This window comes from Diospyros lotus, chromosome 6, assembly GCF_014633365.1.
Source record: "Diospyros lotus cultivar Yz01 chromosome 6, ASM1463336v1, whole genome shotgun sequence".
Taxonomy (NCBI): Eukaryota; Viridiplantae; Streptophyta; class Magnoliopsida; order Ericales; family Ebenaceae; genus Diospyros; species Diospyros lotus.
In genome coordinates, this window is record NC_068343.1 from 30,345,620 (window position 1) to 30,357,496 (window position 11,877).

Sequence of the window (11,877 nt, forward strand, 5' to 3'; positions counted from 1 at the left end):
CACTCAAGATCTTTCGAGGTACATCGAAAAGATAGAGAGATCCTCGTTGTAGACCAAAATATTTGGTCAATGTTAAAGAGTTAACGTTTCCTGATTGCTACTTAATAGTGAATTTAGAATGTCACACGCATATTCGAGTATAATAGTTGACTAAGCGATTAAGGCTTAAACCATCATTAAGAGTTAATGACGTTAATGTTAAGAGTTAAAGGATCGGGTTCAATGATCAAATTAATAAGGAGCAATCGTTAAGAGTTGACGGGTATGTTGTTAAGAGTTAACGGGGGCCTTAGTGTCATTATGAGATAATGAAAGTGCTATTAAGAGTTAATAGCAGGCCTAGATGCTATTTCTAAAAAATAGGGCAAAACTGTCGATAGCCTTTTTGGAAATTGTCGATAATTCCTTACAAACTATCGATAGTTTTTATCGATCACGCTGGTAGATTACAAGACCGTTTTGTTGTCTTCTGTAATCGAAAGTTGGGCGTGCAATAACACGGATGACGGGAGGCTTGGAGGAGGACGATGTGCCTTATTGGTATGATTTCTTCTCTCTCCCTTATCCTCTCTTAATCCCTTTGTCAAATTTCCCTCTTTTTAGGTGTGCCCTAAGGTTTTAAATTTGGAAGAAATATATATGCTTGTGTTTGTGTTGTGAACGGACAATTAGAGTGAGTCTTGGCTTGTTTTCTCTTGATCATTCTTGCTATTCTTCTTCCTCCAGAAACCCTAGCTCCCTAAGCCATTACTCTTTTGATTCTTCCTTAGCTATTGTAGCTCATTTCCCTTAATAGTGAGAATATCAAGCGTGAAAATACTTCTTTACATTGAACCCATTTCTTTTCAGCCCTGATCTCTCTTACCTTTTCTGTCTAACACAAAGAGAAGTAGAGGGATTCACTATCTCACTAGAGTGTGGACCCGATAGGCCCTTTGTAGCTTCAGGGGATGATTTCGGTCTAACCAAAAAAGAGTTTGGGAGCTGTTTTTTGGAGCAAGTGTTGCTGCCTCGTGTTGATTTCATCTTTACATCAGCCTTCAACCGTTGAAAGGTAAAATAACTAAACCGCCTATGGCATGGTTTGGTTTTGATATGCATATGGACATTGGAAACGTGTCTTGTAAGGTGATTTCGTTCTTATTTTCGTTGCTATCTTTTATGTTTTTGAAAATGGCTTAAACCCTTGCATTGGTACACCTAATGATGGCGTTGCTCATTAGCAAGTTCTTCCTCCTTCTTCTTCTTTATTTGTGCAAGTTTTTCCTTCATTTGTTCGAATAAGAGTTGTCAATCCTAGTCTTCTTCTTCAATTGATAGGTGATGTGTGAGGGTACTACTACCACTTCTACAGGTGACGGCTTGGCAGGGTAGGGATGTATTACACAAGCACCAGGACTCCATGCAATTGATAAATGATGTGTGAGGGTATTATTATCACTGTTGCAGGTGACGGCTTAGCAAGGTAGGCGTGTACTACACAGGCACCACAGTGAGACTGAGATGATGTATTTACAGATGTGATTTGATATGTATTTGGGGACCCCGATGTTGTTTATTGATATTGTGTAAGCCTTAATGGATGTATTCGTAGTTTGAGCATATTGATATTGCATGAGCCTAAGGGCCACTTGTATATTGTTGAGCATTGGCATGTGTTTTTCATGATTGATATGAAACATAACATGGGGCATTTGACGTAAAGCATAATAGTTATGTGTGATAATCTGTAACATGGCGTGGGGACGTAGGTTGGGAGCCTTTTTATAGCTATGTTGTTATACATGTGTATTTCATTTTGTCTCCACCACTTATCTTTATGCCCTATTTATTTCTATTATGCTTGCTAAACCTTGTGTCTCACTTTGTTTTAATATCATTCTAGGTATGGAAGCTAATGTTCAACGATGGATCTTATGGCGTTGTTGTTCTCTAGGTAGTGATGTGTACAAAACAATCCTGACCAAAAGGTCCTCGGGGGTTTGTTTCGAGGGAAAAAGAAAATAGTTTAACTTTTGTATATAGCTTTTATTGCCCTTTATGTTGATATGTATGGACGTTTAGGCCCTAAATTGAATGTCTATTAATGGTAATGTAAATGTTTATATTGGCTTCAGCTGCTTAATGAAAAGATGTGATTGGTTTCACATGCCTTTATTTAAAAAAAAATGAGAGGAAAATTTGGGAACCTTATAAACATTAACTTATTATGAGGGTTAAAATGTAGAGGAAAATTGTAGAAAAGGCTAGGTTTAGGTAAGCATAATAGGTTGGCGATCAATTTAGCTACAAAATATAGCTCAAAACATAAGATTTGGAGCTAAGAATAAGGCTAGAAGTAGGTTTACAAGAGTCAGAGTCTAGAATTGAAAGAATAGAGAGAGTGAGCAAGAAAGATCTCCTAAGCATCAATTCTAGGTTTAAAATTACATTATTGCAATTCAAAGAAAAAATCTCGCTTAGAAAAACTTGAAATTATTCATTCACTAATGCGAATGAAATATTGCAATAGTATTTATGGAGTTTTAGTAGTCCTATTCTTACTAGGATTAGGAAATTAATTCTTGTTAGGAAACTAAACAAAATGGAAATCCTTCCTTTTCCTACATGAGAAACTAAACAAACTGCAAAACTATTGGTTATAAAATTAAGGAAACACTATAAATAGAATTCCAACACATTAGGGTTACCGAAAAAGAAAAAGGCTTTAGGAAACTTATCAAAAGTAAGCCTAACAAAGCGCAAAAGAGGGCTCGCATTTCTTCATCCAAAACATCCCAAGTTAATGTTTGAGCCTTGGAACCTATTTTACAATGCCTCTTACGTTTCTTTAGAGGTTGTTGCTGACACTCTCCATTATCTCTCCCTGACTTGAGATAACTCGGCTTCGTTAAGTTAGAAGCACAAGACCTGTGGTGAAAACCCTAATCAAGCCTTTTGAATTCTTGGCCATTGATCCAAGTGCGTTCTAACAATGGACGCCTCCTTCATTTGATGAGATGCTTCTAGTAACCACCACCTTCAAATGTTGAAACCACTTGATGATCAACCGTGTCTGCTGTTTTGTCTTTCAAGCGTGGAGCTAGTGGTAGTCTAGTTTCTATGAAATCCTGTTGCAATTTATCACCATGGCCTTGATGTCAAGTTAAATCTTCCACATAAAGGCATTAATGTTAATACCGACATCACTTGGCAAGTCACAAATATAGGAGTTAAAGTTGATTTTCTTTAGAATTTTGTCATTATTACCAGCATTTCTTGAGTGCTACTTCCTTTTAGGATGGATAGCATATTGGAAAATTGGCACAAATTAGCATTGTGGCATGTCACATTAAGGTTAAATTTTAAGTGGGACCCAGTAAATATTTTAACCGGGTCGAAGTGGATTCATATTCTCCGTCATGAGGAGATTGATTTTGTGTATTTATGTGTTTGAAAAGTAAATGGGTGAATAAGAAATTGATACTCAAAGTATACTCGTTGAGTTGGAAAAATATTGACGGAATGCTTTTCTCACACGTTGGGAAAATAACATGGCCTCTTGATATTTATATAGGCCCAGTGAATTGAACTTGTGTCCAAGCACGCGACCTGCGTACACGAATGCAATATCGAAATGAGCACTCGGGCCGAGCTACGTTTTTCTATTTCCCTTTTATTTACTTTTCCAGTTTTAACCCTGTCACATTTCTAATTAAGTACAGTTCTTGAAAAAAATAAAAAAATAAAAGTGGCTATAGTGTAATTAGTTTTTTTGAGTGGTTATAGAGTGTAATTAATTTATTTAAGTAGCTAAAAATGATTTTTTTTCAAAAGAATGGTTAAAAACGATTGTGTAAATTTGTTTTGTATTAGTTATGAATTCTTCTTACTTTTATCCCAAAATTCACAAAGTCTGTAACTTTTATAGAAAATTGAAAAAAGAGGTCGTTATAGATTGCATTATTAAATGCATAGCTATTACAGGTCTCTTAAACCGCCCTAAATGCCAAACAACTGATGGTTTAATAAGCAGTGACAACTACTAATTAATTGATTGTAACTCTTGCAATAGCCTAATTTAATTGGTTTTAATCCTTGTAACTGCCAGGCCTTATGAATGCCATAACATCCAATGCCATTCATGTTGAACCAATTTACTCATATTAATTAAGTTTTGATGATTAACAAAAAGAGAATTTTCAATATACAAATTATAGTATTTTTGGTGATTTACAAAAAGAATATTTTTCTTAAATATATTAATTGTAATACTGAATTATTTTTGATTAATTTATAAAATATTTTTATAGCATATGTATTACCAAAAATATTATTTTCTATTAAAATATTTTTTTAGATTAATTTATTAAATATTTTCATAGCATATATATTAAAAAAGGGATGTGTGTAGCTGGGCCTCCAAAATGACATCGTTTTGGTGTCCTTTGGCTAGAATTAATTCCAACATTTTCTCCTTATGTTCGCGCATGCCCCTTAAATCGAACCCGTGACCTCCAGCCAACCAAAGCCTTCTTTGCGCGCGTGTGCTAACTAATCTACAAACTTCTTTAGTTATATCAGCGCACATATTAAGTTTAACTTATAATTCTAAACTATTCTTGCCTGTAATGGTCAGATTTTTAATTGTTTAAAAGGTGTTCAAAATGCCTATAAATACCCCCTCAATCTCACTTTGAGATATTAAGTGTTTCCATTGCAAATCTAAAACGCTCTCAAGCTATCATTTAAACAATCCGAGACTCACAAAGTATTATTGCACATCACCCAAAGAGTCACAAGGCAAGAGGAGAAAAATATTTTCGAATCTATTTCGAATCTCTCTGAGGTCACTAATTTATTTATTTATTTAATTATTATTGTCTTATATATTTTTGTGCTTAATTGTTTATTTGTGTCCTCGTGTGGACAAAATTATTTGAAAATATTTAAATTATCATTGAGGATTGTATAGGTTTCCTGTAACTATTAAAATTTAGATGAATCTAGTTTCCAAGGTAAGATAGGATGAAAATTTTGGTGTAGTGGTTGCCTAAAACCCGTTGTAATCTAGGTATATATCTAATTTCTAAGGTGAGTTAATGTGGAAACCTTAATGAAATTGATCTAATGGAACCCCAATGGTGGTTAGACCTTAGAAGAGTGGACTAGGTGTGTGGAAACACTGAATCACTATAAATTATGTCGTGCGTCATTTTTTTTTTTTTTATATCTTGTTGCTTGCATTAATTATTAATAAAAAACATAATTTATTATATTTATCAAATTTTAGTTACTCAATTCACCTCTTTTCTTGAGTAGCCATACCCTAAAGGACCAACAATTCAGTGCCTTTTACTAACAGTTCTTGCCAGGGCCCGCTCCTAGATTTACCCGCTAGCATAGGAAGTCTGAGAAAATATCCATTCAAAATGGATACAAATAAAAAAAATCACTCAAAATTGCCAAAAAAAAAAAAAAAAAATTCTTTTCATTTCCATATTTGTCCACTATCAATAGGGCCAAAATAAATATTACAACATTCTTTACATTATCATCTCGGACTTACCACCTATACATTTTCAAAATAAAAGAGCACTAAAACTTTAAATACAAATTGAAACACTTTACTCAGCCCTCAAAATTATATCAATGGATCTTGAGGCCGAGGCATCTCTATACACATCTAATCGGAACTTGTCCCAAATAATTATCTTTCCCTTTCCTAAATGATAAAATAACCAAAGGTAAGCCGTAAGGCTCAACAAGTAAATAGCAAAGAGAAGCATCAATAGATCAATATATGAAAGCATGAATAACTCAGAGCCAAGGAAAAATCACTACGTGACATCTATACATCAAGTGGATTCATGCCTTCTACACTTGACAATAACATCCTCAAAGAAATATAATTTTTTATATTTTATCAAAACACATTTTCATTCCCATAAGGTACCCAAGTAGATATGTAACAGATTTGCACCCAAGGCCCCTTTAATCACATGCATCATATATACATAAATGACACAATCCATGCCATGTGGTTATATAACATGTTATCCAACCATAACATAAATACATAGATATACACATATGGTCCTTTGGGCTCACATAAAATGCATACACTGTTGCCCAAGACCTTGAATACAAAGCTGTCAGCAGCCAAGGACGGGCTACCAAATCAATGACATGAGCCCAAGGTTCTCACATCACATCCATCAATATCATATCCACATCCATCATCATCACGTGCTGAAGTACTCACTATTACATCGAGGTTATAAGCTGTTATGGGAGTTAAACCCATAGTCTTATGCATCACAATGACTGACGTTGAGGGACTCTAACCCACAGTCTTACATATCACGGGGTACAGATGCAGTGGGACTCAAACCCAGCCTTACACATCACGAGGTACAAATTACAGATGCAGTGAGACTCTAACCTACAGTCTTACACTATACCATCACAAGCCAATTTTCATCGCTACTACCACTATGCAGTATAATTACGTGGCACACCACCATGCAATGCAACACATAACAAATTCAATGGCTCTTGTAGCATTAACGTGATGGCAAGCCCCCATAAGCCAAGCATCAAACCATGCCACACACACATAAGAATTTATACACATAAATGCTCTAATGCATATGCTCGCCTAACATACCCAAGTTAGCACTCAACAAGCCAACCGTGTCATGCCAATGCTTATGCTCCCAACACATACAAAGTATGACCCCTCAATGAATGCAACCCATAACCCAACATCATATTGTGAAGCAATATAGTAACACAATGCAATACGACGCAACCACAAACAAAGTTATAATAAATAACATTTACGCACCCTCAATTTTTGCCACTAAGATTATTAGTTATTTCACATAATTCAACATTTAAATAGGTTCCACCACATCAATTAAGCGTAATTATTTGATAATATTAATAATAGAGTCAAGGTGGAAGTATTCGATTTTAGAATTTAAGATTGAACGAAATTTTAAGGAAGGAGAAAGTTATGAATAAAGTATACTTTTCAAAGGAAGACCACAGGCTCAATATTTTCCCAAATAGTTCAAATCTTATACCAAATTAAAGCTTATCGAGTTAGGGTTCCAACAAAAAAAAGATCTTAATTCTGATCTCAGGACAAAAAGTTATACTCTAAAGAGTACAAAGTGTGTAATGTAAGTTTTTGTTTGAGCAAGTTTCAAAATATAGAGGGCAAATTTCGAATATAAGTTTCTGTTTGATCAAGTTTTGAAATATAGATGGCAGGTTTCAAAATATAAGTTTTTGTTTGATCAAAATTTGAAATATAAAGGGTAGGTTTTGAAATATAAGTTTTTATTTGGGCAAGTTTCGAAATACAGAGATTATGTTTCGAAATCAAAGTTTCTGCTCGATCAAGTTTTGAAATATAGGAGTTAGGTTTCGAAATCTTAAGCTCAAATAGTTGATCAAACTCACATGAAATGAAGACCCACGAATGACAAACACCCCAAAACAACCACCACTAGCTTCCTAACTCACAAATGCCATTCCTTGAAGTAAAAATGGGGTGAACAAATCCCAAGGAGACTCTCAACAAGACTATCCAATTTACAAGATAAATATACAATATTTACAACCAATTGAGAGAGAAACCCATTTAATCGAAAGAGGTTTCAACACAATGAAGAAGATAAAATCTTGCATCAAATGAAGAGAGATAGAGAGAGTCAAGAAAAGCTTGCACAACCAAATAAAAAAGGGTGTAAGAAGAACTTGCCTTGATGAAGAAAATTCAAAAAGAAGAAGAAGCACTTCAAGAGCTTGAAATCTACCCATTTTGAAAGCTTAATTCCACTACTAAATGGAAGAAGAAGGGAAGAAGATGATGATGAACAAGATGGAAGAAAGCTACTAAGAAGGAACAAGGAGATGGAGAGAAAAAGAAGAAGTTAGAAGGAAAAGAGAGGCACGGGGGAGAATGGGGAGATGGTCCATTCTCCAACCATCCCTTCTCCCAAATTCCAATTTTGCCCCTCATTAATGCACACATACACAATCAAATATCCATGCCCTTATTGGTAATTTGCTTCATTTTTCATTTCTTTTCTCTTTTCTTTATTCAACTCATTTATGAAATTTCCACTTTATCCTTGCCTTTTCACACACAATAAATAAATCACAAGCCCTCATTAGACTTTTCATAATCCTTTTTTTTATTAAATAAAATACACAAATTTATGCACATGGGCCCAATGCTGATTTTCCCAACCCAACTCAATGGCCCCAACATATCCGTAGGCCCAATAGGCTTTACAACTTCACTTCAAATAAAACATAACAAAATTTACACTTAGCCTCAACCCAAATATCAAAGCTCAATCCATTAAATTAAACACATAACAATAACATATGGGCTTAGGCCCCATTAACAACCCCTTTTTATTAACAAATAATATTTTTTTCCCACATATGATAATGTTTCCCTTAAATTTGGCCTCTTACTCAACACTCAAAATATTTCTAACATTTAATTTTATAAAGGAAAAACTTCCAATGCCCCTAAAATATATATGACATATGAAATAAAATTTTAATAAACACTCTAGAACTACAAATGAGTCGTTACAGTTCCCTCATTTTATTTTTTTGCCCAATTCTAATAGTGTTCGACCATTGTTCTTATTCACTGTAAGGCTTTAAAGCTCTTATGCTAACTTCATAACTCGTATACCCTTGTACCTTGAGAGATAGACGCCTAACCAACCTCAAACACTCTCGGGAGGAAGCGAATATGTTTTAGGGCACTATGTGTCACACAAGCCTCGATTTTTCATACCTACACTATTTTGGTTCATTTTCATATATTGTTGTGCATTTATTTTTCCTTCATGATGTATTGTATTCCCTAACAATACCGTTGTATTGTTTGTTTACATAACATCTCTAAATTTTAAAGATAAATAATAAATGTTAATTTCGGTATTTGAGGTAATTATTGAATAGTTGGGAATTTATGAAGAAATAATCATTTATGTTATTTTGAGAAAATAGGTAATTAAGACAATTAATTATTTTATTTTGTAGTATTTATGAAAATATTAATTTGCATTGTTTTGAGGAAATGGGAAGATATTTGGTTAATTCTTAGGGGTAAGAGTGTAATTATTAATGTAGGGGTGAAAGTGCTAGTGTTCAGAAGTTCTGGGGTTTAAGTATAATTTTGGAAACTAGTGGTCGAATCACTTTAAATATAAGTTGCACGCAATATTAAATGAGGGATCTGGTAGGGAAGATGATCGCGCACGTGGAGGGAGTTGGAGGAGGTCGCAGGATTAAACCCGCGACCATATAATAAATTGAACCCAGCCCAAGCGCCAAATGACGCTGTTTGAGGGCGTCGCCTAGCGCCCATGCACACGGCCACGCATGTAAAACCTGATATTGGCATAAGGGTGCCACATAATTTAGAGGAGATTAAAATATTGAAAAGTGGGTTTGATAGTAAAATAAATTGTTGAATCGGCTACAAGGAGTGCCCTGGGACATTGATGAGTAAGGAAAATAATATGACATTGAAGAGCATTCCGAGATAAGATTTATGATATTAAAAAAAAATCAAAATCAAGACAGTTTTCGGTACAACTACGATTCGGGCTGAAAAACTGAATGGCTGTAGGAGATTTCCAGGAAGTCAACAAAATCCTTTAGAGGCTTTAATTTTGTGATTAGAATAACCTTAAGTGGTTTTGAAATAAAACAAAAGGGCTTTTCAATTAAAACATATATTCGGGTCTAAGTGCAAATTATTGATTTTGACTGAGAGTGGTCAAAACGATGGATTTTTTGAAGCTTCAAGGGCAAAATGAAGATTTTAGAACATGTGGGACTTAATGGAATTGTTAGAAAATTCAGGGGCTCAAGGAAAGGGCCAAAATGATAAAAGAAATGAGCTAGGGGCCAAAGTACAATTTCTGAAAGTTTTGCACAAGGCATGGCCTACTGATCGCCATTCACAGAAGCTGAAATTGGCGATGGGATAGCCATCTCTAGTCAAAGCATGGCCACCACCGTCCTAGGAAGAGTATGTGCTATGCAACCGGTCGTGGTTAGTCAAAGAACGGACGGATTTGGCTATAAATAACCAAATTTTGGCCGTGAGTTTTCACAAGTTTGAAGCTTCAATTTCTCTCATTTTGGAAAGTTTTTGGAGGTGAGATTAAGGGGATTTTGTTCCCCAAGAAAAGATGAGCATTTCTGGAGATTTTGGGGTGTTTTCGGGTCGATTTGAAAGTACAATTTCTGAAAGTTTTGCACAAGGCATGGCCTACTGATCGCCGTTCGCAGAAGCTGAAATTGGCGATGGGATAGCCATCTCTCGTCAAAGCATGGCCACCACCGTCCTAGGAAGAGTATGTACTATGCAACCGGTCGTGGTTAGTCAAAGAACGGACGGATTTGGCTATAAATAACCAAATTTTGGCCGTGAGTTTTCACAAGTTTGAAGCTTCAATTTCTCTCATTTTGGAAAGTTTTTGGAGGTGAGATTAAGGGGATTTTGTTCCCCAAGAAAAGATGAGCATTTCTGGAGATTTTGGGGTGTTTTCGGGTTGATTTGAAGCCACTATCGAAGGTGGCTGGAATCACGACGGATGCCATGGCCAAGCTTTTGGCCGACCGTTTGAGGGTTTTTCTGGTGGCTTTTCGAGCTCCAAGGCATGTCATCATGATGGGATCATCAAGGACGGCAAGGGTGAAGAAAGAAATCAAGGTTTCGCGGTGAAACCAGGCTACTGGTGCGCGAGCGTCTCGTCGGGGAAGAAGACCAGAGGCAGCGCATGAAACTCACGCGCTAGGCCCGTGGCAGCGTGTGGAAAGATAACAAAAAAATAGAAAAAGAAAGAAAATGAAGAAAAAAAAGAAAAAAATCAGAAAAAATTCCAAAATTTTTCAAAAAATCAAGGATTTTATTTTATAAATTATTGTCAGAAAAATTTCTGGTAAATACTAAAGGAAATATTTATTTTTCAATTTTGAAGAAAAAAGGAATTATGGAAATTAAAGAACAAATAGGATAAAAATCTAGAAAATTCCCAAAAAAATCCTAGAAAATTGGGAACATTGTTTTATGAATTATTGTGAAGAAACATTTGGGAAAAACCTTGAGGAGGTATTTATTTTAAAATTTTCAAGGGGAAAATAGGAAGAAAATTATGAAAAATTGAGAAAATTAGATATTGATAGTCTGTTGAATGAATATGATGTTTAGGGATCGTTGAGGCCTGAGGTTGAGCATTAGTGTGATTACTTGAGATTTGACACGAAAATTGAGGTCGACATGAGAATCGAGGTCGACATGAGAATCGAGGTGTTTGAGATAAGTTCTAGTTGAATGTTCCTACGAAAAACTTGTTTATTTGTGAGTAGTTTACTACCAAAACTTGGCTTGTTTATACAAATAGTTTGATTTGTGAGCGTTCTTACCCTAAAAATTTTATCTTTGTTCAACCTAATCGTGTTATGATTTCAAGGAAACGATTTGTTGCATGTGAATAGTTTAACGAGTGGAAGGTTACTTTCATGTGAAAGGTTTGTCCCAAATTATTTTATGCATGTGTATTGAATTTTGTGCGTTATAAATTCATGCTTTGAAATGTTGGGTTTATATGATGAATGTTTTGTGTTGTGGCATTGGAATGTTTATGCGCGGTCCATGTGAGATGTGGGTTGTCAACCTGTGTGTGGCACTTGAGTGATAGCACTCAGGATGCGTGCCAAGGATTAATGCTATGTGACACACTTGGGATGGGGCTAAGACGGACTTCACCCTACGGTACTCAAGTAGCAGGGCTGAGAGTGAACACCACACTGGTTGTTAGCTCAAGTGGCAAGGGCTGAGAGTGG